This window comes from Ovis aries, chromosome 2 (assembly GCF_016772045.2).
Source record: "Ovis aries strain OAR_USU_Benz2616 breed Rambouillet chromosome 2, ARS-UI_Ramb_v3.0, whole genome shotgun sequence".
Taxonomy (NCBI): domain Eukaryota; kingdom Metazoa; phylum Chordata; class Mammalia; order Artiodactyla; family Bovidae; genus Ovis; species Ovis aries.
This window is the reverse complement of record NC_056055.1, coordinates 197,949,065-197,976,305: the sequence shown is the minus strand read 5'-3', so window position 1 is coordinate 197,976,305 and position 27,241 is coordinate 197,949,065. Positions and strand designations below refer to the sequence as shown.

The window sequence follows — 27,241 nt, the reverse complement described above, 5'->3', positions numbered from 1 at the left end:
GTAGCTGAGATTAATTTGGCATTCCTTACTGTTTTCTGGCAAGTACAAGTCTGACTTCATGAATACCTTTGTTTCTGTGCTTGCATCCAAAGGTTTCAGAAAGAGAGTGATTACTTGATTAAATAAATAAAATAAGGTCTTTTGGATGGATTTTTTCTAACACCATGGCTAAACTAAACTGGCAACACACATGTGCTAGCTTTTCTGCTTTACTTGCTCCCCTTCCTTTTTTATTCCTGTGAGTGAGCCTTTGAAATCTCAAAAGATTTGTATCCTTTCTCATAACATGGACTATGCCTTTACCTCAACTGTATTTTGTGAATAGTTTGTCTACCTTACTGGCCCTTAGCCAAATAATATATTTTGCATTTGAAGAGAAAGAATTTTCCCTTTCATTAAACTTTTAGTGAGGGAAGCAGGACCCAAAAGGAGAAAGCATGAGTGGGAGAGAAGCAATGTCCTAAACTAAAACCAGTGCTCTTGACACAGTCCTCTGTGCTGCCTTCAAGGAAGTCATGGTCTAGAGGAATTCTATTTACTTATTTATTTGGCTGCATCGTCTTAGTTGCAGTTTGTGGGATTTTGTTCCCCAACCAGGGATCAAACTGGGGCCCCCTGCATTGGGAGCTCAGAGTCTCAGCCACTTAGGCCACCAGGGAAGTCCCCTGGAGGAATTCTTAATTGAAATGGTATCATAACTGCCTTCTATCACCAACTCCATCATACTCTCCTCCCACTGCCCCATCACCTACTGCAATATAGTCTCTCATTTATTTATCTATTTATTTATTATTTGTTCATTTAAACTTTTAGCTACACTGGGTCTTCGTTGCTGTGTGAGAGCTTTCTCTAGTTTCACTGAGAAGGGCCTACTCTCTAGCTTCTCATTGTAGCGGCTTCTCTTGTTATGGAGCATTGGCTCTACGTCCACAGACTTCAGTAGTGCTGGCGTGGGCTCAGCTGTTATGGTTCTTGGGCTCTAGAGCACAGGCTGAGTAGTTGTGGTGCACGGGCTTAGTTTCTCTGTGGCATGTGAGATCCTCCTGAACTTGGTGGGTGGATTCTTAACCACTGGACCAACAGGGAAGTCTTCCTCTCTCATTTAAATAATTGATCTACTCTATAATACAATCATTTCTATATTGTCTCAGCTCCTCATTTAGTGTCTACTTCTCTGCCTAGGGCACCTAGCCTGGTCCTAGGCTTATGATAAATTTTTGCTGAACTGAAATAAATGGGTTGGCCTTGCTTAGGATTACATAGAAAACATTTATCTTGGGTGACATCTACATCTTGACTCTACACAGTGACTGTGAAAACAACCTAAAGAAGAGAAGCATGGTTGACTTCAAACTGCAGTGTAAGAAATTTTAGTATTTTTTTCCTGAAAAACACTTTTTTTTTTTTTCTATTTTTCCTAAAAGATGAGCCACCCTGAATGTTTGGTGGTGTAGGCCTCAAGGAGCAGACAGAAGTGTTTTTGTGATTTTAAATACTTCCTGCTTAGCATGGATAATAACCAAGATGATTTAAATATATGAAGCCCAGAAATTACCTGGCTGTCCAATAGTTAGAACTCTGTGTTTTCACTTCTGCAGGTTGGGAACTAATCCCCAAAATCACACAATGAGGCCAAAAAGAAACAAACAACAACAACAAAAACCCACAAAAAATGTTAAGTACAATGTCACAAAAATTTACTAAATAAAATGCAGCTTAAACTTGAGTTCATCTTTAGCCATATCTTTGTAGTACATATAATCATAAAAAAATTTGGTGAATCATCGGATTATATGTCTCCAAGCTACCCCACATTCAGATCTGTAAAAATCAGACTGAGTGGCCTGACTTTCCTCATTTGCTGGATCCAGAAAGACAGAGACAGAGAAGGGGAGTGGACTCCTCTGCAGTGCTCCTCTGTCCCCTGCTTTGTGCTTGTGTTCCCTTGAGTGCAAGCTAAGCTACCAAACCACCACAAGGACACAGAGGAATAAATCAAACATCCTGTGGGTAGGAGGTCCCTGTGTCTGACTGGCTTATGAAGGGAGGCAGGGTATTAGAATTTAAAACAGAAAGTCAAAATATTCCCTTGTGTCTGGGTCTTGTCATGAATAATCACAATTAGATTTTAACCTCTTGGAGTTGACTGGTTTACCTTTATTTCTTCCCTGTCACCTAGGCCTTCTGCTGCTGCTGCTGTTGCTAAGTCACTTCAGTCATGTCCAACTCTGTGCGACCCCATAGATGGCAGCCCACCAGGCTCCCCCATCCCTGGGATTCTCCAGGTAAGAACACTGGAGTGGGTTGCCATTTCCTTCTCCAATGCATGAAAGTGAAAAGTCAAAGTGAAGTCTCTCAGTCGTGTCCGACTCTTAGTGACCCCATGGACTGCAGCCTATCAGGCTCCTCTGTCCATGAGATTTTCCAGGCAAGAGTACTGGAGTGGGGTACCATTGCCTTCTCCACCACCTAGGCCTTCACATATGTTTAAATAATGAATTTTAAAGGTTACTGTGTCATTTGCATATATTGAAAAGTTATATGTATCTTAATTATCATAATGTTCTACCTAGCAAGTAAATATGAAGCACAGATATGTATGACATTGGTTATGAAAAACTTTTTGATAATTTTTAATGAGAAAATTTGAATCTGAATTTGGTAATAAGGAGTTCATAATCTGAGCCACAGTCAGCTCCTGGTCTTGTTTTTGTTGACTGTATAGAGCTTCTCCATCTTTGGCTGCAAAGAATATAATCCATCTGATTTCAGTGTTGACCATCTGATAATGTCCATGTGTAGAGTCTTCTCTTGTGTTGTTGGAAGAGGGTGTTTGCTATGACCAGTGCATTTTCTTGGCAAAACTCTATTAGTCTTTGCCCTGCTTCATTCCGCATTCCAAGGCCATATTTACCTGTTACTCCAGGTGTTTCTTGATTTCCTACTTTAGCATTCCAGTCCCCTATAATGAAAAGGACATCTTTTTTGGGTGTTAGTTCTAAAAGGTCTTGTAGGTCTTCATAAAACCGTTCAACTTCAGCTTCTTCAGCGTTACTGGTTGAGGCATAGACTTGGATAACTGTGATATTGAATGGTTTGCCTTGGAGACAAACAGAGATCATTCTGTCATTTTTGAGATTGCATCCAAGTACTGCATTTCAGACTCTTTTGTAGACCATGATGGCTACTCCATTTTTTCTGAGGGATTCCTGCCCGCAGTAGTAGATATAATGGTCATCTGAGTTAAATTCACCCATTCCAGTCCACTTTAGTCCGCTGATTCCTAGAATGTTGACGTTCACCCTTGCCATCTCTTGTTTGACCACTTCCAATTTGCCTTGATTCATGGACCTGACATTCCAGGTTCCTATGCAATATTGCTCTTTACAGCATCGGACCTTGCTTCTATCACCAGTCACATCCACAACTGGGTATTGTTTTTGCTTTGGCTCCATCCCTTCATTCTTTCCGGTGTTATTTCTCCACTGACCTCCAGTAGCATATTGGGCACCTAATGACCAGGGGAGTTCCTCTTTTGGTATCCCATCATTTTGCCTATTTTTTTCCTGTGGTCATGTATGGATGTGAGAGTTGGACTGTGAAGAAGGCGGAGCGCCGAAGAATTGATGCTTTTGAACTGTGGTGTTGGAGAAGACTGAGTCCCTTGGACTGCAAGGAGATCCAACCAGTCCATTCTGAAGGAGATCAGCCCTGCGTGTTCTTTGGAAGGAATGATGCTAAAGCTGAAACTCCAGTACTTTGGCCACCTCATGGAAGAGTTGAGTCATTGGAAAAGACTCTGATGCTGGGAGGGATTGGGGGCAGGAGGAGAAGGGGATGACCGAGGATGAGATGGCTGGATGGCATCAAGGACTCGAAGAACGTGAGTCTGAATGAACTCCTGGAGTTGGTGATGGGCAGGGAGGCCTGGCGTGCTGCAATTCACGGGGTCACAAAGAGTCGGACACAACTGAGCGACTGAACTGAACTGAACTGAATGAGAAAATTTAGTAAACTTCTCTGCTAATAGGATTAAAGGAGGAGTTGCTTATGCCACTACGAAGTGGTTGACATGTCCAGGCCACCAAGAGCCCTGGGCCACCATAACAGTGATTTCAAAACTGAAAGGCAAAGAAGGTGGTAATTATAAGGGATCATTAAAATTTTAGGAAGAAAACATCTGACCAGACACTGAAGATTGTTTGTTGTTAAACTGTATAACCATACCCCTTGTGCCTTGCTAAGGGTGACAAAAGCTTAATCTGGCCCCAGGGTGTGGATGCCATGTGGTAGATAGCTCTTCCCATAGTGTGAAAAGTAAATACCAACAAGGAAGCAAAATAAGATAATGACCAGGAAGGCAGTGATTTTGTTGGATTAGGACATAGGTGGAACCAGAAATCCTCCACTGTCCGGAAAGACCAAATGTTTACTGGGTCATTAGACCCAGACTAAGTGAGTTTGTAATAGAAGCTTGCATTTTGCATCTCTTGCTCCATCTCAGTGTGTTCAAGATAAAGGCGTAATTAATAATGTTTGAGAGTGTGATAATTGGGGTCAGATAGACCTGGGTTCAGATTTCCCTGATGACTCAGTGGTAAAGAATCCACCCGCCAATGCAAGAGACATGTGTTTGATCCCTGGGTGAGGAATATCCCTTAGAGAAGGAAATAGCAACCCACTCCAGTATTCTTGCCTGGAAAATCCCATCAACAGAGGAACCTGGTGGCTGTAGACCACGGGGTGGCAGAAGAGTCAGGCACGACTTACTGACTAAACAACAAAGACCTGAGTTTGACTCAGGTAATTTGTTATGTCATTTATTATGTTAGTTATGTGGCCACCACCTCCTTCACAACATTCAAATCTCAGTTTCCTTATATGTAAAATAAAATAATAATTATACCTTCTACATACTTATTGGGTACTTTTGTGCAGGTCAGATAACATAATATATGTAAATAAAGCACTTAAATGCCTGGCATTCTCAGTGGATGTCAGCTAAAAACAAACAATGGAACATCAACTGCTCAGCATCTCATGTCTATAAAAAGGTGTCAGAGTCAAGGAGAGCCCTGAAGTCCAGGATATCAAACAGATTCATACCTTTGATACGATTCAGCTGCTGTTCACTCTCTGTCCTCTTGTTATTTTAGATCGCTTTCATGCTTCCCATCCTTGCCACTGGCAGAAGCTGCCAAAAACATTCATTCATTCAAGCAGTATTTATTAAGTGCCAACTCTGTATCAAGTAGTGGCTTTGTTTTTGGAGATTGTGAACACCTCACAGAGATAGTTGAAAACATTCTTAAGACAAGCACATAAATCCAGTCATTGTCACTTGTAAGAAGAAAAGACATGGGACTCTAGATGTGTTGACAAAGGCAGACCTCTCTAAGGAAGGGAAATTTAAGTGAACAGGCCAAAGAAAGAGCAGACATGGTTTCCACAGCTTATGGCCTTTCTCTATGGTGCTTGTGATAATTGCCAGACTTATCCATCCTATAACTTCCCTGTATCTGCTATCATAATTCAGAGGTGTTCTCAAGAGACATGCAGGACAGACTATTTCCTGCCAAAAATGATCCTCGGGTTGTGGTCACAGATGTAGCTACAGAGCAGTCACATACACACTTGCACAGGCTGTTACCACCTGAGGACGCTAGTCCAGCGGAATGCCCTGCACAGACTGCACTCACCTGCCTTCTAGGAAGGGACGACTTTTCAGCTTTAAGGCAGAACATGTTAGTGGTCCTGTGCAGCCTCAGAATGAAAGCACACTCAAAAGTGAAAGGTTCTTCAAAAGCAGGCTGGCACTAAGGACTCAAGGTACCATCCCAGGATATCCCAACTGAATTTCTAAGTATTAGTAACATAGAGGACCCATGTGACTGTAGACTTGCACCATGATTTATAACCCACTTATCAGGGGAAGAATGTATTTCTTACTCTTGACATCATAGGGATCAGGGTCCTCGCTGGCTTACTAGCTGAGTGGAGCCCTGGGGGCTGTAGCAGCCTGGGGAATGTTAGCTGGGGCCCCTGTTGCTCAAGTCCCCACAAAACCCACTTCCAGTAACTGTCCCCACAACTGGCCTCAGTGGGCCAGTGCCAGTCCCCAGAGCTGTGATGGGTGGCATCTCTCTCAGGCTCTCAAAACAGAGCAATTGTTTTTGTATTTGGAATAATTTTCCTTCATTCCAAAGCAGAATTACTCCTCCTGATTATCTATAAATCAAGCCACAAAGAATCCCACCTGGGTTGTAGTAATCTGTGGAGGTAATAAAGAAGAAATAGTGAGGGGAATGGAGAAGGAAATGGCAACCCACTCCAGGATTCTTGCCTAGAGAATCCCGTGAACAGAGGAGCCTGGTGAGCTGCCGTCTATGGGGTCGCACAGAGTCAGACACGACTGAAGCGACTTAGCAGCAGCAGCGGCAGTGGGGGGAAAGTTGTAGAAGACCATGACGTAAAAACAAGAGAATGTTAGGTAATGTTTGTACGCTTACAGCAGTTGTCTAAGTGAAATATTTCAGGGAGGTAGTGGAAAGTTTTTACAAAGAATTGTGTTAAATTACTTTCAAGAGGTATAACCAAAGGGGGGAAAAATCTACACACAGTATTCTCTTGGCTAGCTTGCTTACATATTAAAACTTAAAATTATGCAGATAAATTCTCAGGCTAAGACATGTTTTGGCCTAATTAGCAGTACCTCAGACTAGCAAGCAGGACTCTATGATTTTAAAGATAGCATTTATACTTAAGGCAAGAACTAACAAAACTGGCCAGACCTGATTTTCTATCAGGGTTTCCTTGGAGGGAGTTAAAATAAAAAAAGAAGAAAAAGGTATTAGTTTCTTAGAGAACGGAAGTGACAGAAAGCAGAGCTGGACATTAATAAAGCACAAATTTTATGTAGATTAATTTAGATTCATTAATTAAGAGAAATATAACCCTCCTACCACTTTGGCGACTACACAATTATAACTCTAGTTTATAGGTTTTGCGATTACAAAGCAGTTACAAATTCCAATCCAGAAATCTCAGAAATTTACTTCAGAGGGCCAGGAAGGAAGTCTTTTGAGAGTGATGAAAATGTTCTGTATGTTGATTTCTGTAGTGGTTACAAGGCTTCATACATTCACTGAAACTCCTCTAAACATACACTTAAAATTTTGGACTTTATTGTATGTAGTTTGTACTTCAATAAAGTTGCAAAAAAATTAAAAAAGGAAAAGAAACTATAACTTGAAAAATCCAGTATAATCAATGGTACATGCTTTTTTTTTCCCATCACGTTGCTAAATTGATTTTTACACTAGGAAAATCTATCAAATCTCTCTTTTCTTTTGAAAGAGGATATTTAAAAGCATCAGCATATTCATCTTTTAAATTGAAGTAATATAACTACTGAGAAATATAGGGAAAGCAAACAAAAAATGAAAAAGTGAGAAAAATGACTTTGATAGAAAATATTTAGGACAGTTAAAAGAAAAAATAAAGAGATAGGATATTGTTCAAAGTCAGAAAGTAAGGACTGTTTGTTTCTAGAAAGGGGGCATAAGTAGAAAACTCTAACCAGATGGACAGTACTCTGTGGGCAGCCTTAGGGTTGAGTTTGTGGCTGCCAAGTAGTGTAGGCCATTTCCGGAAATTAGTTTCTACATATATTGTATGAATATATTATCTAGAGGTCTGATATTAACTAAATCTTGAGCTTTAATACAATCAGCCTTATATTCAGAGCAGACATCTTGTTTCTGCAGAACACACTGCAGCCACTATATTCGTATTCAAAAGATTTGTTTCTTGTATTTCAGGACCAGTGTTGTGTCCCTGTTTTTGGCAATTAGACCTGCAACTCTTTAAGGAGTGAAAATTCCCTGCAGATTCACAACTATCCTAACGCATCCTGCCATATTACTGCAGCCTGGAACTCCCTCGATGATCTGCCAGGTCCATCCTGCTGCTCACACCTGATGAAGCCCAAAACTGAGGACATCTAAAGCCAGTGTATTGATTGAAGATATTTCGTTTTCTTCTTAAAAGTAAGAATCCTTTTACCCTAAATCCACTGTAGCAGAACTTTCCTATTTTTTAAACTCATTAAAGGAAGGGACTATGTGCCAAATGATTTTTTTTTCACACCCACTCATTTTGGGGGCTGCTCATTCCTGATGTACTTGCTGTCCTACATACTTCAGGGCAAATGATTCTGAGATGCTATGTCCTTGAATAGTGTCCTTTATGTCTAATGAAAATAAACACATGCTTGAAATATTGCATAGCAGGCACAGAAATAAATAACTCTGATGTCACCAAACCTTTTTTCCAACAGTTTGTGAGGATTTTGAGAACCCTTGACAGTTTGTGGGAGATGGCATGGAGATGAAGGTTGATCCCTAATTTGTTCCGAGTCCAATAGAACTGAATAGCCTACTGCACTGATGGGCAATGTGTTTGAGAGGCAAAGTGTGCCAGCGGTGAAATCAAGTGCAGGCTCGACTAGACCGTTCAAGCTCGATTTCCTGGAGCCTCATCTCACACAAGTACCATGACACCGAAGCTGAGCCCAGCTCCACTGCTGCCCTGAGAATGCTCTCCGAGGCTAAAGGTCCAAGGCATCAATGTTTTGGGTATATTGCCTAAACAGAGTTCTCATTCTGATAGGGACAGAGAAAAGAGATTATGTAGGTAATTCCATAGTCAATCCCACTTATAAATAGTTAATATAGTTAATCCCAATTATAAGTAGAAAAAGTATGGGTGACCCCTGTAAGTCAATGATCACTTACTTAAGAAAGCAGGCTTCCTTAACTACAAAAACAAGCAGGCTTGCTTAACAACAAAACCATGCAATAGAAGCATGAGATGTGACCCCAAACAGTCAAACAAATGGTGGCATGAGCCTCACATCCTGCCCAGTGAGCTCAGTAAGTTAATGGTCTCTAGGACATGTTCTCTGCACAAAAAAGAAACAATAATTTGTGGACCTAGCTTGACCATGTAGGGAGAAGAAAACTCCCCTGCCCAACCTGGAAGAGGAGCTAATGATGAAACAGGATGTCTATTCAAGAAAGTCAAAGAAGTTCTTCTCCCCTCTCCCCACTTTTCCTTTGATTGTAAAACTGTAGCCCAGTAAGGTCTTGGGGTATGGTACCCCTTCACCTGCTGGCTTGTAAGGCTCAAAAGTGTCCTATTCTAATAAATCACTTCTTATCACTTTGCCTCTCGCTGAGTTCTTTTCTGTGCTGAGACATTGTTACTGCTGTTGCTCAGTCATGTCTGACTCTTTGCGACCCCGTGGACTGCAGCATGCCAGGCTTCCCTGTCCTTCACCAACTCCCAGAGCTTGCTCAAACTGAAGTCCATTGAGTTAGTGATGCCATCCAACCATCTCGTCCTCTGTCATCACCTTCTCCTCCTGCCTTCAATCTTTCCAAGCATCACAGTCTTTTCTAATGAGTTGGTTCTTTGCATCAGGTGGCCAAAGTATTGGAGCTTCAGCTTCAGCATCAGTCTTTCCAGTGAATATTCAGGATTTATTTCCTTTAGGATTAACTGGCTTGATCTCCTTGCAGTCCAAGGGACTCTCAAGAGTCTTCTCCAACACCACAGTTCAAAACATCAGTTCTTTGGTGCTCAGCCTTCTTTATGGTCCAACTCTGACATCCACACATGACTACTGGAAAAACCATAGCTTTGACCAGATGGACCTTTGTTGACAAAGTATTGTGCTAAGACATAAAGGACTACGATACTGGAGCTCTTTGGAGCCCCTGAAGTGATGCCAAATGGTTTCAATTCCACTGAGGTGTTGTGACTGATTTGTGTGAGATGTGTCTCAACTATTTTGTTGTTTACAAGTCCTAAAATCGCAGTACATGTTCTGAGATTTATTTAAAATATACATGAGTGGATTGATAACTTTATATTTTCTTGTGTTTTACAAGCCTGAATGTAAAAAGAGGGTCTGCACATGTTAGATCCTTGGATTATGTATCACCTTGAGCAACCCCACATGAACATCAGCCAATATGTGCATTGGCAGGAAAATTGAGAAGCACTCCAATAAGGCAAATGATACTATTATGTATTCAATTCTTCATTTTTTTTTTTAAAGATTGGATAGGACCCATGAAAAAGTACTACAGTCTCCAGACTTTAGAGTTAGACAAGAGACTTGGCTAAAATAGAATCAAAACTAGATTTTTAATTCAAAAGAATACCTTTCTCCAAGCTGGTTATCTGCCCAGAAAGCTTTTCTTATGGCTTTCTTCAGCTAATCAAAGATGAAGTCTCAGAAGACATATATCTAAATGCTTCCTTCCTTTTGTCATTTTCCCAGCACATTCAGTCTCAGCCAGTTTGACAAATAAGGTCAGAGTTTGAACTTGTGCACACTGATCATTAATTCCTCAGAAAGAAAATCGCTGATCAAGTGGGAGTGTCTCTACAGTTTCCATGGGGTTGAAACTAGGGCATTTTGGTTTCTGATATGAAATGGAAAAGGAAACCTCAGCAAATAGCATTGAAAAGTTTTTCATTTCCTTTGGAAGAGATCACTTAGAAGTGTCACAATATCTTTTGTTTTCTCTTTGTGTAACTTTTTTTCTTGACTACCATTGAGAAATCTGGTTCCTGTACTTTTAGGCTTCAATAGCAAGATAAGTAAATCTTATCAGAACAACTCTCATCAGAACAACTCTCATTGGTGGAGTGTATTAATATAATTTTCTTGATGTTTTATGTTTAAATCAGCCAGGTTGCAACTTGGCAGTGGTAAAGATCATGACTTGGATTAGAGGTTGGCTAAGATTTTCTGAAAGGACCCATAGTGAATATTATAGGCTTTGAGGCCATATGGTCTCTGTGGCACCTGTTCAACTTTGCTTTTATGGCAAGAAAGCAGCCCCAGACAATGCATAAATGAAGGAATATGGCCATGTTCCAAAAAAAACTGTAAGCCTGAAATTTGAATTTCGTATAGTGTTCACATGTCATAAAATATTCTTTTAATTTTTTTAACCATGGAAAAATGTAAAAATCATTCTGAGCCTCTAGACTGTAGAAAAATAGGTGGTGGACCTGATTCAGCATTTGGGGAGTAGTTTGTTGACCTCTGGCTTAAAAGTCATACCAAGTCACGCTCTGCCTTGGAACTTCTATAAAAAGACAAACCAGAAGCCCCCAAACCAGGTGTAAATAATTAAATAGTAATCTGGGGTTACTGGCACATGGCACTGCTTAGATTTGTCCTCAGGAATCCTCAAAAGAATGACTGAATGGTGGCTTCTCAAAGTTTTCCCCAAAGTACTAATAGAATCACAGGGGAGGTCTGGGAAGTACAGGCTGTGTGAAGCTGTCCAGCCTCAAAAAGGAAATTTTTTTCTAGTTCTGTCTTTTGTCTTAAACGTTGTTGGGAATTTGTCATTCTATTCATAATCTGTTTTCCCCTCAATTTTCTAAAAGTAAAGCTAATGATCCAGTAAAGCTAATAGGCAATGTCTATTTACACAAAGCCCTGTTCTTCCAAGGATATGGTAGTTGAATCTGAGAAACCAAAGAGGCAGGTTTTAGTGCTACCATACTTTAAAAAGTCCCATTATTTCATGGCAAATAGATGGGAAAACAATGGGAACAGTGAGAGACTTTATTTTGGGGGGGCTCCAAAATCACTGCAGATGGTGATTGGAGCCATGAAATTAAAGGACACTTGCTCCTTGGAAGAAAAGCTGTGACCAACCTGGATAGCATATTAAAAAGCAGAGACATTACTTTACCAACAAAGGTCTGTCTAGTCAAAGCAATGGTTTTTCCAGTAGTCATGTATGGATATGAGAGTTGGACTATGAAGAAAGTTGATTAAACTTTTGGACTAAACATCAAACTAAATTGATATTTTAGAACTGTGGTATTGGAGAAGACTTTTGAGAGTCCCTTGAACTGCAGAGATCCAGGCAGTCAATCCTCAAGGAAATCAGTCCTGAATATTCACTGGAAGGACTGATGCTGAAGCTGAAATGCCAATACTTTGGTCATCTGATGTGAAGAACCAGCTCATTTGAAAAGATCCTGATGCTGCAAAAGATTGAAGGCAGGAGGAGAAGGGGATGACAGAGGACGAGATGGTTGGATGGCATCACTGACACAATGGGCACAAGTTTGAGTAGGCTCTAGGAGTTGGTGATGGATAGGGAAGCCTGGTGTGCTGCAATCCATGGGGTCGCAAAGAGTTGGACACGACTGAACAACTGAACTGAACTGAGACTAAAAACAAAATTGGTCGCAGAATTCCATATAGTTAAATAGTTTCACCAGGAATAATTGTTATAAAATTACACTGCTGCAATATGAACTTGTTTCATTTACGATTTTCTGTGAAAAGGGGAAAAGCTGAATAAAGTTATTAATACACAAAAGCAATGTTTCAGAATGAAAAGAATATAGGAAAATAGCAATATCAAATCCACTGAAATGGAGTCTTCCATAAGTGGCAATCCCCTTCATGGACCACAGCCTTGTTGCGGTGAAGGAGCTTGCTAACTCAATGAAGCTATGAGCCATGCTTTCCAGGGCCATCCAAGAGGGACAAATCATGGTGGAGAGTTCTGACAAAACTCGGTCCACTAGAGGAAGGAATGGCAAATTATTTCAGTATTCTTAGCTTGAGAATCCTATGAACATGAACAGTATGAAAAGGCAAAAATATATAACATTGGAAGATGAACTCCCTAGGTTGGAAGGTGTCCAATATACTACTGAGGAAGAGCAGAGGGCGATTACTAATAGCTCCAGAAAGAATGAAGTGGCTGGGCCAAAGCAGAAATGATGCTCAAATGTGGATGTGTCTGCTGGTGAAAGTAAAATCCGATGCTGTAAAGAACAATATTGCATAGGAACTTCGAATATTAGGTCTATGAATCAAGGTAAATTGGATGTGGTCAAATAGGAGATGGCAAGAGTGAACATCGACATTTTAGGATTCAGTGAACTAAAATGGAAAGGAATGGGCGAATTTAATCCAGATGATCATTATACTTTCTACTATGGTCAAGAATTCCTTAGAAGAAATGGAGTAGCCCTCATAGTACAACATAAGAGTCCAAAATGCACCTGCAGTATTAGGTGCAATCTCAAAAATGACCGAATGATCTCAGTTCATTTCCAAGGGAAACCATTCAACATCACAGTAATGCTTTCAAATTGTGGTGCTGGAGGAGACTCTTGAGAATCCCTTGGGCTGCAAGGGGATCAAGCCAGTTAATCCTAATGGAAATCCACCCTGAATGTTCACTGGAAGGACTGCTGCTGAAGCTGAAGCTCCAATACTTTAGCCACCTGATGCAAAGAACCGACACGTTGGAAAAGACCTGATGCTGGGAAAGATTGAAGGTGGGAGGAGAAGGGGATGACAGAGGATGAGATGGTTCAATAGCATCACTGACTCAATGAACATGAATTTGAGCAAATTCCTGGAGATAGTGAAGGACAGGGAAGCCTGGCATGCTGCAGTCCATGGGGTCACAAAGAGTCAGATACGACTTAGCAACTGAACACACACACACATGTGACACCAGGCTGACAACAGAGAAGGTAAAAGCAGAACACAATTCCTCTTTATATCTTCAATTCTTATGAGAACATGCATATTTAAATTACCAAGTGCCTCCAGAAGGTTTTGGCTTTCACATTCTCTCTTTTATGTCCTGCTACCCTCATGTGAATCTTTTCCTCTGCTACCCTCCTCCCACCCCACCAAAGATTTAGCAAGATTTACCAATTGACATATTTATGTTGTTTTCTCCCAAGGTAACTGCTGTCTTAAAAGTCCAAACTAACATCTGAAATCAGTTTTGATATACTTCTAAAAGACTTTTTTCTGACTCTTTTAATGTAAGCACTTCATATCCTTTTTTAAGAATATAGCCCAAAATTGTACCCTGAAGCTGACAATAGTCTTATATCCTGGTTACCATGACAACCCTCAGATTAGCTTCTGAAAAACAGAAACAAGAGTTCCACCCTATTTCCATCCCTGTATTACACAGCTCCATCCTGTTCTTTGGGTCTTATAAGGAGAAGATCGGTGCTAATTCTTCTGCTTCAATTGGCTTCTTCAAAGAGATGAGAATGGGGGAAAACGCTATACTTTCTTTGAATGATTGCAGCCAAGTAAAAAAGCCCTGTCAAAATCCTGGCATCAGCAATTTGCTTTGGAAGGTAGTTTTAACTTGGCTTTTCAGGTTTTTTTGTTTTGTTGTTTTTTTTTAACCTTTTCCTCTTTTTAGTGTGATGAGTATGGTTACACACCTAGAAGAGTTATGCTTTATAAAATGGAGTACCTCACTTCACAGCTTTATAAAAGGACCCACTTTGGAAAGTTGTTATTTTAGGCTGAGAAGAGTCTGAACTCATTACAGCAGCTCCAAGTTTTGGTTTTATTTGTATACCAACCAGATTGTCACCCTGGTGAAGGAAATGGCAACCCACTCCAGTACTCTTGCCTAGGAAATCCCATGGCCAGAGGAGATAGGAGGGCTATAGTCCACGGGGTGGCAAAGAGTCAGATACGACTGAGTGACTAAACAACAAAACATATAATAGTATTAGTTTTTCATCCTTGGGGAAATGATGTTTTAACAATTGGTTGTCCTTTCCAAAAAAGAAAAGAAGAGTACAAATCAGATATTCAGTCAAAAACAATACACTGCCCTTCTCCTGTCGCCTTGGACTTCAAATCTCCAGCTAGTACATCTAGAAATGTCTGATAACTCAGAAGTCAAAGCATTTGGCCAATAAGATGATAAGCCAGAAACAGTTCATTTCTAGGCCAGTGTTCATGTTTAATTTATTTAAAACAAAAACAAACCCACCAAGAATGAAATGCTAACCTTGGCTCTTTTAGAAGGCCTTTAGAATGAAGTACTAAATGCTGTTAAGTCTTGCGCTCAGTCATGTCCAAATCTTTGGGGTCCCATGGACTGTAGCCCACCAGGTTCCTCTGTCCATGGAATTTTCCAAGCAAGAATACTGGAACTACTCCTGGGCATCTTCCCAAGTAGTTGATCCCAAGCCAGGGATCAAACCTGCATCTCTCCTGTCTCCTGCATTGGCAGGCAGATTCCTTTACCACTAGCGCCATCTAGCAAACCTCGGCCAGCCTGCACACATTTCATTTTAGAGCTCTGCTGCTAAGTCGCTTCAGTCGTGTCCGACTCTGTGCGACCCCATAGATGGCAGCCCACCAGGCTCCCCTGTCCCTGGGACTCTCCAGGCAAGAACACTGGAGGAGGTTGCCATTTCCTTCTCCAATGCATGAAAGTGAAAAAAGTGCAGTCGCTCAATTGTGTCCGACTCTTAGCGACCCTACGGACTGCCGCCTACCAGGCTCCTCCATCCATGGGATTTTCCAGGCAAGAGTACTGGAGCGGGTTTTAGAGCTCTAGAGAGGTGTTGAAAATTAGGGATTCAAACAGTGAATTCCTAAACAGTGAATTTAGGGATCTAAAGCATCCTGGTCCACTGAAGTATTGTAGCAACCGGAGACCTGCTGACAAGTGGCCCTAACATTTCCCTTCATGTCATCCTTCAGGCTCTGCATTCAGTGAGTGCTGTGTCTGTGGCACACTTCTTACACATCTGCCCTGAAGTCCTTGAAACCTCAATTGTTTGCATTTCACAGTAAATGTGGGCTGTTTTCTTATTGATGGGTACTTCTTCTCCTATCTGAGACATCCTATGGGAACTTCCATGATGTACAGCTTTATTTCTCAACTCTATTTCCTGAAACCTGAATATTTTAGTATTAGCCATTGCAAACTGAAAAGTACTACTGTTTATGGTAATTTTAAAAGAGGGAAAAGGGGTTTGAGAATTGAAAACTGAGTTGAAGAGAATGCATGTTAGTAAAAAGAAAAGAAACTTAAGAGGTAGAAGAAATTTCAGGCCTCTGGGCAGTATTTGGATGGTATCCTGTGAGAAACAACTGAGACTGGAGTGAAATAATCAGTGTGAAGCTATAAGAGGAGCGTTTAAGACTAGATCACCTTAGGGGTTAGAGAGGATTAAGAAATAGAAAGTTCTAGAACCCACAACAGATTTTTGCAACCTGGGGATCTGGCAGAGGGACTGGGAAACCCCAGGGAATTTGACTTCGGAGGCCAATGGGAGACTGAGTCAGACTTGCTTATGAGTGTCCAGAAGTCTCGGCCTCTGGCCAAATAACAGGGAGGGAACACAACCCTGCCCATCAACAGAAAATTGGATTAAAGATTTACTGAGCTAGGCCCCGCCCATCAGAGCAAGACCCAGTTTCCCCCCAGTCAGTCTCTGCCATCAGGAAGCTTTCATTAAGTCTCTTATCCTTATTCATCAGCGGCCAGACAGAATGAAAACCACAATCATAGAAAACTAACCAAACTGATCACAGGGACCACAGCCTTGTCTAACTCAATGATATCATGAACCATGCCATGTAGATCCACCCAAGACAGATAGGTCATGGTGGAGAGTTCTGACAAAACATGGCCCACTGGAGAAGGGAATGGCAAATCACTTCATATTCTTGCCTTGATAGCCACATTAACTATATGAAAAGGCAGAAAGATGGGACACTGAAAGATTAACTCCCCAGGTTCGTAGATGCCTAATATGCTACTGGAGAAGAGTGGAAAACTAACTCCAGAAAGAATGAAGACACAGAGTAGCGTGAAAACAATCCCCAGTTGTGGATGTGACCTGTGATGGAAGCAAAGTCCAATGCTGTAAAGAACAATATTGCACAGGAACTTGGAATACGAGGTCAATGAATCAAGGTAAATTGGGTGTGGTCAAACAGGAGATGGCAACAGTGAACATCGACATTTTAGGAATCAGTGAGTTAAAACAGATTGGAATAGGTGAATTTAATTCAGATGACCATTGTATCTACTACTGTGGGCAAGAATCCTTTAGAAGAAATGGAGTAGCCCTCATAGTCAACAAAAGAGTCTGAAATGCAGTATTGGGTGCAATATCAAAAATAACAAAATGGTCTCCGTTCATCTCTAAGGCAAACCTTTCAATATCACAGTAATCCAAGTCTATGCCCCAACCAGTAAAGCTGAAAAAGCTGAAGTTGAATGGTTCTATGATGAGCTACAAGACCTTCTAGAACTAATATCAAAAAAACATGTCCTTTTCATCATAGGAGACAGGAATGCAAAAGTAGGAAGTGAAGAGATACTTGGAGTGACAGACAAGTTTGGCATTGGAGTACAAAATGAAGCAGAGCAAAGACTAACAGAGTTTTGCCGAGAGAATGCACTGGTTATGGCAAACACCCTCTTTCAACAACACAGGCGACAGCTTTACACATGGACATCACCAGATGGTCAACACTGAAATCAGATTGATTACATGCTTTGTAGCCAAAGATGGAGACGTTCTATACAGTCAGCAAAAATGAGACCGAGAGCTGACTGTGGCACTCAGATTGCTGCTGCTAAGTCACTTTAGCCGTGTCCAACTCTGTGCGACCCTACAGACATCAGCCCATCAGGCTCCGCCGTCCCTGGGATTCTCCAGGCAAGAATACTGGAGTGGGGTGCTGAACTCCTTATTGCCAAATTCAGACTGAAATTGAAGAAAGCAGGGAAAACCACTAGACCATTAAGGTATGAACTAGATCAAATCCCTTACAGTGATTATACAGTGAAAGTGACAAGCAGATTCAAGGGATTAGATTAGATAGATGGAGTGCCTGAAGAACTACGGATGTAGGTTCATGACATTGTACAGGAGGCAGTGATCAAGACCATCCCCATGAAAAAGAAAGGCAAAAGTGAAAAATGGTTGTCTGAGGAGGCCTTACAAATAGCTGAGAAAAGAAGAGTAGCTAAAGGCAAAGGAGAAAAGGAAAGATCTACCCATTTGAATGCAGAGTTCCAAAAGAATAGCAAGGAGAAATAAGAAAGCCTTCCTCAGTGATCAATACAAAGAAATAGAGGAAAACAATAGAACAGGAAAGACTAGTGTTCCTTTGCCCACCAAGGGAACATTTCATGAAAAGATGGACACAACAAAGGACAGAAAAGGTATGGACCTAACAGAAGCAGAAGATATTAAGAGGAAGTGGCAAGAATACACAGAAGAACTATACAAAAAAGATCTTGACCAGATAACCATGATGGAGTGATCACTCACCTAGAGCCAGACAATCTGGAGTCCAAAGTTAAGTGGGCCTTAGGAAGCATCACTACAAACAAAGCTAGGGGAGATGATGAAATTTCAGCTGAGCTATTTCATGTCCTAAAAGATGATGCTGTTAAAGTGCTGCACTCAATATGCCAGCAAATTTGGAAAACTCAGCAGTGGCCACAGGACTGGAAAAGGTCAGTTTTCGTTCCAATCCCAAAGAAAGGCAATGGCAAAGAATGCTCAAACTACTGCACAATTGCACTCATCTCACACACTAGCAAAGTAATGCTCAAAATTCTCCAAGTGAGGCTTCAACAGTATGTGAACTGAGAACTTCCAGATGTTCAAAGCTGGATTTAAAAAAGCAGAGGAACCAGAGATCAAATTGCCAACATTCATTGGATCATAGAAAAATCAAGAGTTCCAGAAAAACTTCTGCTTTATTGGCTACGCCAAAGCCTTTTTGTAGATCACAACAAACTGTGGAAAATTCTTAAAGAGATGGGAATACCAGACACCTTACCTGCCTCCTGAGAAACCTGTATGCAGGTCAAGAAGCAACAGTTAGAATCAGACATGGAACAACAGACTGGTTCCAAATAGGAAAAGGAGTATGTCAAGGCTGTATATTGTCACCCTGCTTCTTTAACTTATATGCAGAGTACATCATGAGAAATGCTGGGCTGGAAGAAGCACAAGCTGGAATCGAGATTGCCGGGAGAAATATCAATAACCTCAGATATGCACATGACACCACCCTTATGGCAGAAAGCAAAGAGGAACTGAAGAGCTTCTTGATGAAAGTGAAAGAGGAGAGTGAAAAAGCTAGCTTAAACCTCAACATTTGCAAAACTAAGATCATGGCATCTGGTCCCATCACTTCATGGCAAATAGATGGTGAAACAATGGAAACAGGGAGAGATTTTATTTTGGGGGGCTCCAAAATCACTGCAGATGGTTACCACAGCGTTGAAATTACAAGACCCTTGCTCCTTTGAAGAAAGGCTATGACCAAGCTAGACAACATACTAATAAGCAGGACCTTTGCTAACAAAGGTCCATCTGGTCAAAGCTATGGTTTTTCCAGTAGTCATGTAAGGATGTGAGAGTTGGACCATAAATAAAGCTGAGTGCCAATGAATTGTTGGCTTTGAACTGTGGTGTTGGAGAAAACTCTTGAGAGTCCTTTGGATTGCAAGAGGATATAACCAGTCCATCCTAAAGGAAATCAGTCCTGAATTTTCATTGGAAGCACTGATGCTGATTAGCCACCTGTTGGGAAGAACTGATTGATTAGAAAAGAATCTGATGCTGGGAAAGATTGAATGTGGGAGAAGAAGGGGACGACAGAGGATGAGATGGCTTGGTGGTATCACTGATTCGATGGACATGAGTTTGAGCAAGCTCTGGGAGCTAGTGAATGACAGGGAGGCCTGGCGTGCTACAGTCCGTGGGGTCTCAAAGAGTCGGACAAAACTGAGCGACTGAACTGACTGACTGAAGAAATAGCATACTTGGCTATATTGAGTAGCTTAACTAAGAACAATCTAGAACCTAAAATTTTTTAATTCTTAAAATTATTTTATGACAAAGCAACTTGAGGACTGGGATCAGGGGCCAAAGATGCTAAAATAAGCCACCACCACTCATGCCAATAGAAGAAAACAAAACTCAAGATTCACATTATCTGGAACAATACAACCTCATTGAATTTGGTAGAACCGAAACTTTGAAACCTTGTAAATATCCATCATTATTGATGTGGCACAGATATTAGGTTTATTTAGTCTGCTCACGTCATTGCTTTGTTTCCGTGGATGGTATAATAACCCTCAAGACTTCTGAAAGACTCTTCCTGACCTCTATTTCCTGGGCACTATTTCTCCTTAATATTTTAATCTTCTTTTAAAAATATATTTTATTTTTATTCATTTAATTTATTTACTTGTCTGTGCCAGGTCTTAGTTGTGGCATGGAGGATCCAGTTTCCTGGCCAGGGATCAAACCCAGGCTGCCTGCACTGGGAATACAGAGTCCTAGCCACTGGATCACCAGGGAAGTCCCAAGGTTTTAACTTTCTAAATCATGTATTTTCTTAGACAGGTTTTCAAAAATCTAAACTTGGGATTGGCCTCCTACATTTGGGAGCTGAAGATGTTTCAAGTTGACAAAGGGTTTGCATTCACATGAGTTAATTCACACTTTGACCTTTCTAGGAGCCTAGAGTCTGAGCTTCCATCCCAGGGAGCAGACACCTCCATAAACTTTGCAGTTGGCATTGACCCGAAATGCCCACAGATCTGTCTGGGCCTGTAAGTAATTTTCTTTTATTTTTAAAATTGTACCCTTGGCACAGCTAATCTGAAGGTGCAACATACAAAAAATAATCTGAAAAGCACAAAACAATTCTAGCAAAAAATATTTATATAAGGCAGGAATTGAAAAACTGTTACACATCTTCTGAATTCAATATTAGTTCCCAGGAAACATAAAAACTGTGTACTAACCTTATCGTTCATTATCACAGTCTTTGTATTATACAATTTGTATTATTTTTGATTATTCCACTTTTAATGTCAGCATCATAAAAATTGCACATCCTTTAAAAATATTTTAATGTGTATATTTTACATTATATGGAAATTTATCTGCATTTTTTCCATTGTCTATTCTTTCCAAACTTGATGTTCATTTACTATCACATTTCATTAGTTCATAAGTGTTTGGCAAATCAGATCATACCTTCTAATTGATTGATTGGCTTATAACAGGAAAATTTTTTACTGTTTAGTTTTGTCCCTTGATTTTTCTGAATATATTCCCTCATCACATTATTTAAGTATTTTAGGATTAATGATCAACTCAAAGAGATAAGTCATGCCAGCAGTACATCTTTTTCATTACAATTTTACATATCTCACTGATTGAACAATTTTCTGATCAGCCTCAAAATCTTTGTTGATCAGATTGCTTATTTGCTGACTAAATTACGCATAAGCTTCAGTCTATTTATCCGGCTATTAACTGAAGGATTGTGGTGTGTTTGCTGTGCAAATTACCATGATGTTACGAACAACCAGAATACATATGCACCACTATCTGTGGATTCAAAATTATTTCATAGTAAGAATTTAAAAGATTTTGTTGTTTCCTTTTTCTTGATTTGAAAAGTTTATCAGGTGAAGGGATTCAGAACATCCAGCCCCAAATATGCCACTTTGGCATATTGATTATTTTGAGCTGAAAGTACTTGAGAAACAGCAGATGTATGAAGACTGTTGGACCTCCCCCTTTCTACCTAAAAGCAGTTTGCAAAATTTCCAATGAGAAAGGAGCCTTCCCTGTATCAGGAAGATAACATTTTTATCACCAGACTGGGAGTTATGGCTGAATTGCACCTGTACAAGCTTCCTAATAACCTTTATCTTCCACTAATTTCATTTAATTTCTGGTCACTGTCCCACAACTTACTGCCTAGACCAAGCCTCACAATTTATTGTTTTTTGTGTAAAAAGGCATATAAGCTTTGGGGTCTGATGGCTTTTTCAGGTCTTTATTTTACATCTGAAGACTCCTATAAATGTAAAAAAAAAAAATTAAATAAATGTGTATGTTTTCCTTCTGTTAATTTGTCTTATGTCAGTTTAATTCTTAGGCCAGCCACAGAACTAAGAAGGTAAAAGAAGAACTTTTCCTACCAGGTGAAGCAAAGTACACACACACACACACACACACACATACATGAATTCTTCTGCACTTTTGCATAACACATTATATGATATTGCCTGATAACTGTGTTATACATCCAATCTTCTACATCATCCTAGAATCACAGAATTGAAGGAAATCTTGAGAGACAGGAGGAAGGGGGCAGAGCACAATCTTTAAAACAATAATATAACTGCTTGAGGATGAGACCGATTAGACCCAAGATGACAGAAGGTTTGACTTTCAGTAGACCTTGATCATTATTATACTTTCATTGTAAAACACTAGCATATTCTAAATGACACACCCACAGGTGCTATGATAGCTCCAAGTTCAGTTCCGTTCAGTCACTCAGTCATGTCCAACTTGTTGCAATCCCATGGACTGCAGTACTCCAGGCTTCTCTTTCCATGATAGCTCCAAGGCCAACCATAAAAGGCCAAAAAGTGGGCAGCGGTCAATTCCTAGAAATCCCCACCCCTTCTCCCCAAGTAGTTGGAATAATCTTCTCACTCACTAGCCTATGAAATTTCCCAGCTCGTAAATGTGAACTAGCATTACTGACTCAATGGACATGAATTTGAGCGAACTCCAGGAGATAGAGGAGGACAGGGAAGCTTGGCGTGCTGTAGTCCATGGGATCTCAAAGAGTCAGACACAACTTAGCAACTGAACAACAACAACAACAACAACAACAACAAAACTAACCACCCCATATTTCAGGGCCCCTGTTTATGCAATGTGTATCTTCCAAGGCTTCTTGGCTTCTGAGAGGATGATCCACATTCTGTCCATGGAGTGTGTATCTCTCTCAATAAACCGACTTCTTATCTAACACTTTTCCTCTCTGAATTCTTTCTGCACTGAGACAAAGAACCGGTTCAAGTCTCAGTCTGAATTTTGGCTGGGTTCCAATTCCATCTAGGTTCAAGTCCCAATCTGAGACCAGTTTCAAAATCAAATTTGTAATCTTTGTATTATTTGGTTCCTTAAAATTATAATTATGTAGGACTATACTATTGATTCATTAATACCTAGATGAACACTTAAACTGTTTAGAAAGATGCAAAGAACTAGTCGCGTGAGTTTTGTTACTCCTTATAATCTCCTTTAAAAAACACAGATCAAACAATTTAAAGCTTCAAATGAAATAATTCCCTGTGGATACAACAAATATCAATAATTTAACTTTCTATGTGCTAAACTTCATGTAACTGGGAAGAGTTAATTTTGACTCTAAGTTAAGCCTTTAGCCCTATTTTTGCCATTTTTGTTATTACAATCATACATAATGGCCTGCCTCAGAGAATCCTGTCCCCTCTGCCTGACCTTAAACTAAAGTGCTTTGTTTAGCTCACAGGGAGATAATCTGACCATGCCCACTTGCGAATGACTGTAAAGGGAGAAGAGTAACACATACCTCTGACTGAGACCTGCCATTCTAAGAGATATTTGCAAGAATTAAATGGTCTTTTTACTTTGTTTTCTTACCTCTCCCTCTCTCCAATCCATGAAAGAACCTGGCACCCAGGCCTCAACAAGATGGTTACTTTGAGACATTAGTCTGCTGTCTTTTCAGTCAGTTGGCTTTCCAGATAAAGTTATATCCCTTACTTCAACGCCTCATCTGTGGGATTTATTGGCCTCTCAAGTGACGAGCAGAGAGAGCTTGGACTCGGTAACATTCACTATAGTTAATAGTTCCTGGATTTGCTACTCTGTTAAAAACACGAGAAAGAAGATTGGAAGAGAAAAGGAGCAAGGTATAAGAGTCTCAAAATCAAAGGTGGCAAAATTTCTCCTTGGATAGTCAGTTTCTAAAATGTAGAAATTCAGATTTATGTCTTCTACAAAATATTTTACTAATACCCTGGAAGTACTCTGCCATCACTGAATCTTGGTTGAGTGCCATACCCCACGACATCAAATTTAAAGTTTTAAATATAAGGAAATACACAAGCAGGTTACAGAGGGTTATTATCCTTTCCAAGGCCTTAGGTCAGTCACTCAGTTGAGTCCGACTCTGCGACCCCTTGGACTGTAGCCTGCTAGGTTCCTCTGTTCATGGGATTCTCCAGGCAAGAATACTGGATTGGGTTGCCATTTCCTCCTCTAGGGGGTCTTCTTGACCCAGGGATCCAACCTTGGTCTCCCATGTTGCAGGCAGATTCCTTACCATTTGAGCCACTAGGGAAGTCCTTGGTAATGTCTTAAACCTGCAGTGGGTTGGACATAAGACTCACTCTGGCAACAGCTTTTCAAGATGCTCTAGGTTCAAAAGAAAGGAGGCAATTCTGCTCTACCATAAATACATTTTCTTCTGTCTTTTTTAGGTTGGTCTAAACTGTCTTAGCCTGCCTCAGTCTAAAGTTTTCCTGAGAAGGTCTTTTGGGAGGGGTTTGCTGTTCCTAAATAGTATAATAGCTCCCCATCAGTCCTACTCCACTGCATATTCAAGCTTTTGTGATGTTTATAGCCTGTTAATTCTCTTTGGTTTCCTCAGCGCAGATACTTCCAAACTCCACTTTATAATTTTATGAAACTCTACAGAACTTTGTCTTTGTGTTTGAGATATATCCCACCCCAATATTTACACCTTTGAAGTGACCAGTCTCAGGGGTTTGGCATGCTGTTTTCACTGCAAAGTGAACAAATCTAAGAAGAGAGTGCTAGTTCGTGTGTTCTCCCCTTCAGGTGTGGTTCCCATATGTTCAGGAATGGCCTTTTCTTTCTTCGTGTCTGCATGCTCCTCAAGTCAACACCACTGATGTGTGAAGGTGCTAGGAACAGGACAGCGGAATCCTAGCCTTTTACTTCTGTGTAGGTGTTAAGTTCTTAAGGACGTGAAGGGGTGAGGCAGGGGAGATTTATCTTTTAGTCTCAGGTAAAACTAAAACCTCAGGAAGAAGTTCAGAATCTTTGTAGGATATACATCATTATCATCATAATCAACAACAATGTTATTGGAACTGATAATAACATGTTAACTGTGGCCCAGGCTTTGCACTAACCATGAATTATCTCAGCTAATCCTCTGAACAACCCTACAAAGTTGGAGCTGTTACCATCTAAGTTTAAACAGGAGAAAACTACAGTTTGCTCTGGGAGTAAGTTTGTAGTACCATATAATAATTAAAATACAGACTGACTCCTTAGTTCCTGCTCTGAAGCACTCACCACCTAAAACTGTGCTTGCTGAGCAATTGATTTTTCGAGACAAAAGCAATCCTAGATGTTCAGTGTCTCCTCAAATTGGAAGGATTACCATGGCCACAGTGTATATCTTATTTATTAATTAAAAAGTTATCTATTACTCAGCCCTAAGTAATGAATTGAACCATTTGTGACAACATGGTAGGGCTGAGTTCCAGTCCTCCCATCTCTGGAGGCCCAGGGTAAAGTCCCGTAAAGCCTGGTATCTGCATGCGGCAGGAGATGTCTGTAAGGCCACCCCTTTCGCCCCCCTCTCCCTCCTCCTCCCCCTTCTTCTTTCAACCTGGCTTCCTTTCCTCCCTTTGATTCTTATATTTAAGGGAGTGTGTGATGAGGACTGCCAGGTCTCTATGTTGTTTTAATTCTGTGTTCTGTGTTGTGATTTTTGATGGCCATTTTGCTTGTCTGGCTACCATTTGGTTTAGACCTGCCACTATTTTGTTAGAACTTGATTTTCTTTCCCTGTGCCTTGAGACCAGGGCTCTAGCTCTGCTCTCAGGAACACTTATCTAGACCATCTCTAATCCCTGAGACTGAGGAAAAATGGGAAAAAGCCTTTAAAAGTTTTATTTATTCCAACTTTTTAAAATAAACTATTAAATTTTATATTGTAATATCTAATTCATGACTAAAAACTTGGAAAATGAAGCTTAATCTTGCACTGTGTCTGTCTAAATATGTCTTGGTATGTCTTTGTCTCTGGGTAATATTTTTGAGGTTAATTTGTAAATGAGCCCTATTTAATTGGCTTAAAGAAAGGTAAGCGCTTACAAATCAAATAATTCTTAATTAAACAATAAATTTCAGGTTCATGTGAACTGGGAAATATTCAGTATTAAATACCTGATATTAATGTTTGTTTGCTGATCTATCTAATATAGACATGTCTTAGAGTAATTAACATTAAGTAGAATATTTTCACTGTACCTAGGTTTAATATAAGTTAAATATTATCATATCAGTTACAAGTTTGTCAACAAGGATATCACCTCGAGTGAAGAAACTTGTAAAAAAAAATGTAAAAGGAATATGAGCTTTTAGATAAGCTCCTTTAAGAATAATTATTCTTTAGGAATATTTGTCTAAAATAGTCTCTCCAGATTGGCGTAACTTGAATTCCTAAGGGTTGTCCTAAGTGTGCTAAGTGTTAGAAGTCTATTGAATAGCTGGCCATTTCCAAATAAAATAAGATTTTGAAACATTTACACTAATTTCCTTTTACAGAGAAACAAAGAGATTTTGGGCTATAAGTGAATAACGTTTGGTGTTATCCTAAAATGTTCTAAAAAAGCAAGGGTTTTAGAAATTATCACTGGTATTTATGCTCAACAATCTATAAAATGCTAATATAAAAGTTAGTTCTTGGTTGCTAGAGGAAAGTAGGAAGTGTGTTTTCACTTTTAAAAAAAGGTATGAAAAATACTAAAAAGAGTTATGCATGATCAGGGTTTTCTAAAATTGGATTACAATTAGTTAGATAAATAGATTTTGTTAGGAACGACACAGCCATAAGAAAACTGGTTAGAGCCGATTAGGTCCAAGATGGCGGAGCTGACTTTCACTAGACCTTGAGCCTTGTTATTTATGCCCATTGTGACATATCAGCAAGCTAAATGGTACACCCATCAACACTGACTAAATCTGACCAAATGTTCTGAACACTTTTAATTGATCTTTTTGATAAAACGTCCTAAATCAAATTCTTTTGAAGTTCTTTTGACCTCTAGCTAACTAGAAGTGCTTCAGAGGGCCCCTGAAACATCCCAAAGAGTGATATTAAACTGTGTTTATTTGGTTGGTTAAATTACATGAAAAAATTATCAATGAGTAATAAATCTGCTCATGTTATAATTTATGGTAAAATTACTAACACAGATATCCTAGAAATTATATGGAGTTCTTAACATTCTGATATGTCCTGGTAGTCTAATGGAAAACCTGATGACGTCACAAAAATTAACAAAAGGACTGAATGAACCAGCAAATATGCTTATAACTTTTATAGTTTCTGTCTGAAAAACTATGGGTTTGAATCTTATGTTTTCTGGGAGTAGGGAAAACCTTCCTCTCAAACTAATTATGACAATACTTTGGTAAAATTATACATTATAAACAAAACAATTATATTTTCTCTCTGACT

The 27,241-nt window shown here is 39.9% G+C and overlaps 1 protein-coding gene and 1 long non-coding RNA gene across 6 annotated transcripts in view; one reads left to right on the top strand and one right to left on the bottom strand.

Annotated features, from left to right (window-relative positions):
* Positions 1-27,241, bottom strand: part of SLC39A10 (solute carrier family 39 member 10) — a 153,561-nt gene that overhangs the window by 112,002 nt on the left and 14,318 nt on the right. For 2 of the 5 annotated variants that reach the window (XM_060411229.1, XM_060411231.1), the window contains exon 2: positions 5,107-5,194. The exons of the other annotated variants lie outside the window; for them this stretch is intronic. The gene's annotated coding sequence lies outside the window, so the exon portion shown is untranslated. The remainder of the gene's footprint in view (positions 1-5,106; positions 5,195-27,241) is intronic. 5 annotated transcript variants of the gene reach the window in all.
* LOC132659327 (uncharacterized) lies at positions 1,292-27,241 on the top strand. Its single transcript, XR_009599634.1, has 3 exons — positions 1,292-3,883; positions 7,821-8,048; positions 20,397-27,241. It is a non-coding gene; the product is annotated as an uncharacterized LOC132659327 (long non-coding RNA).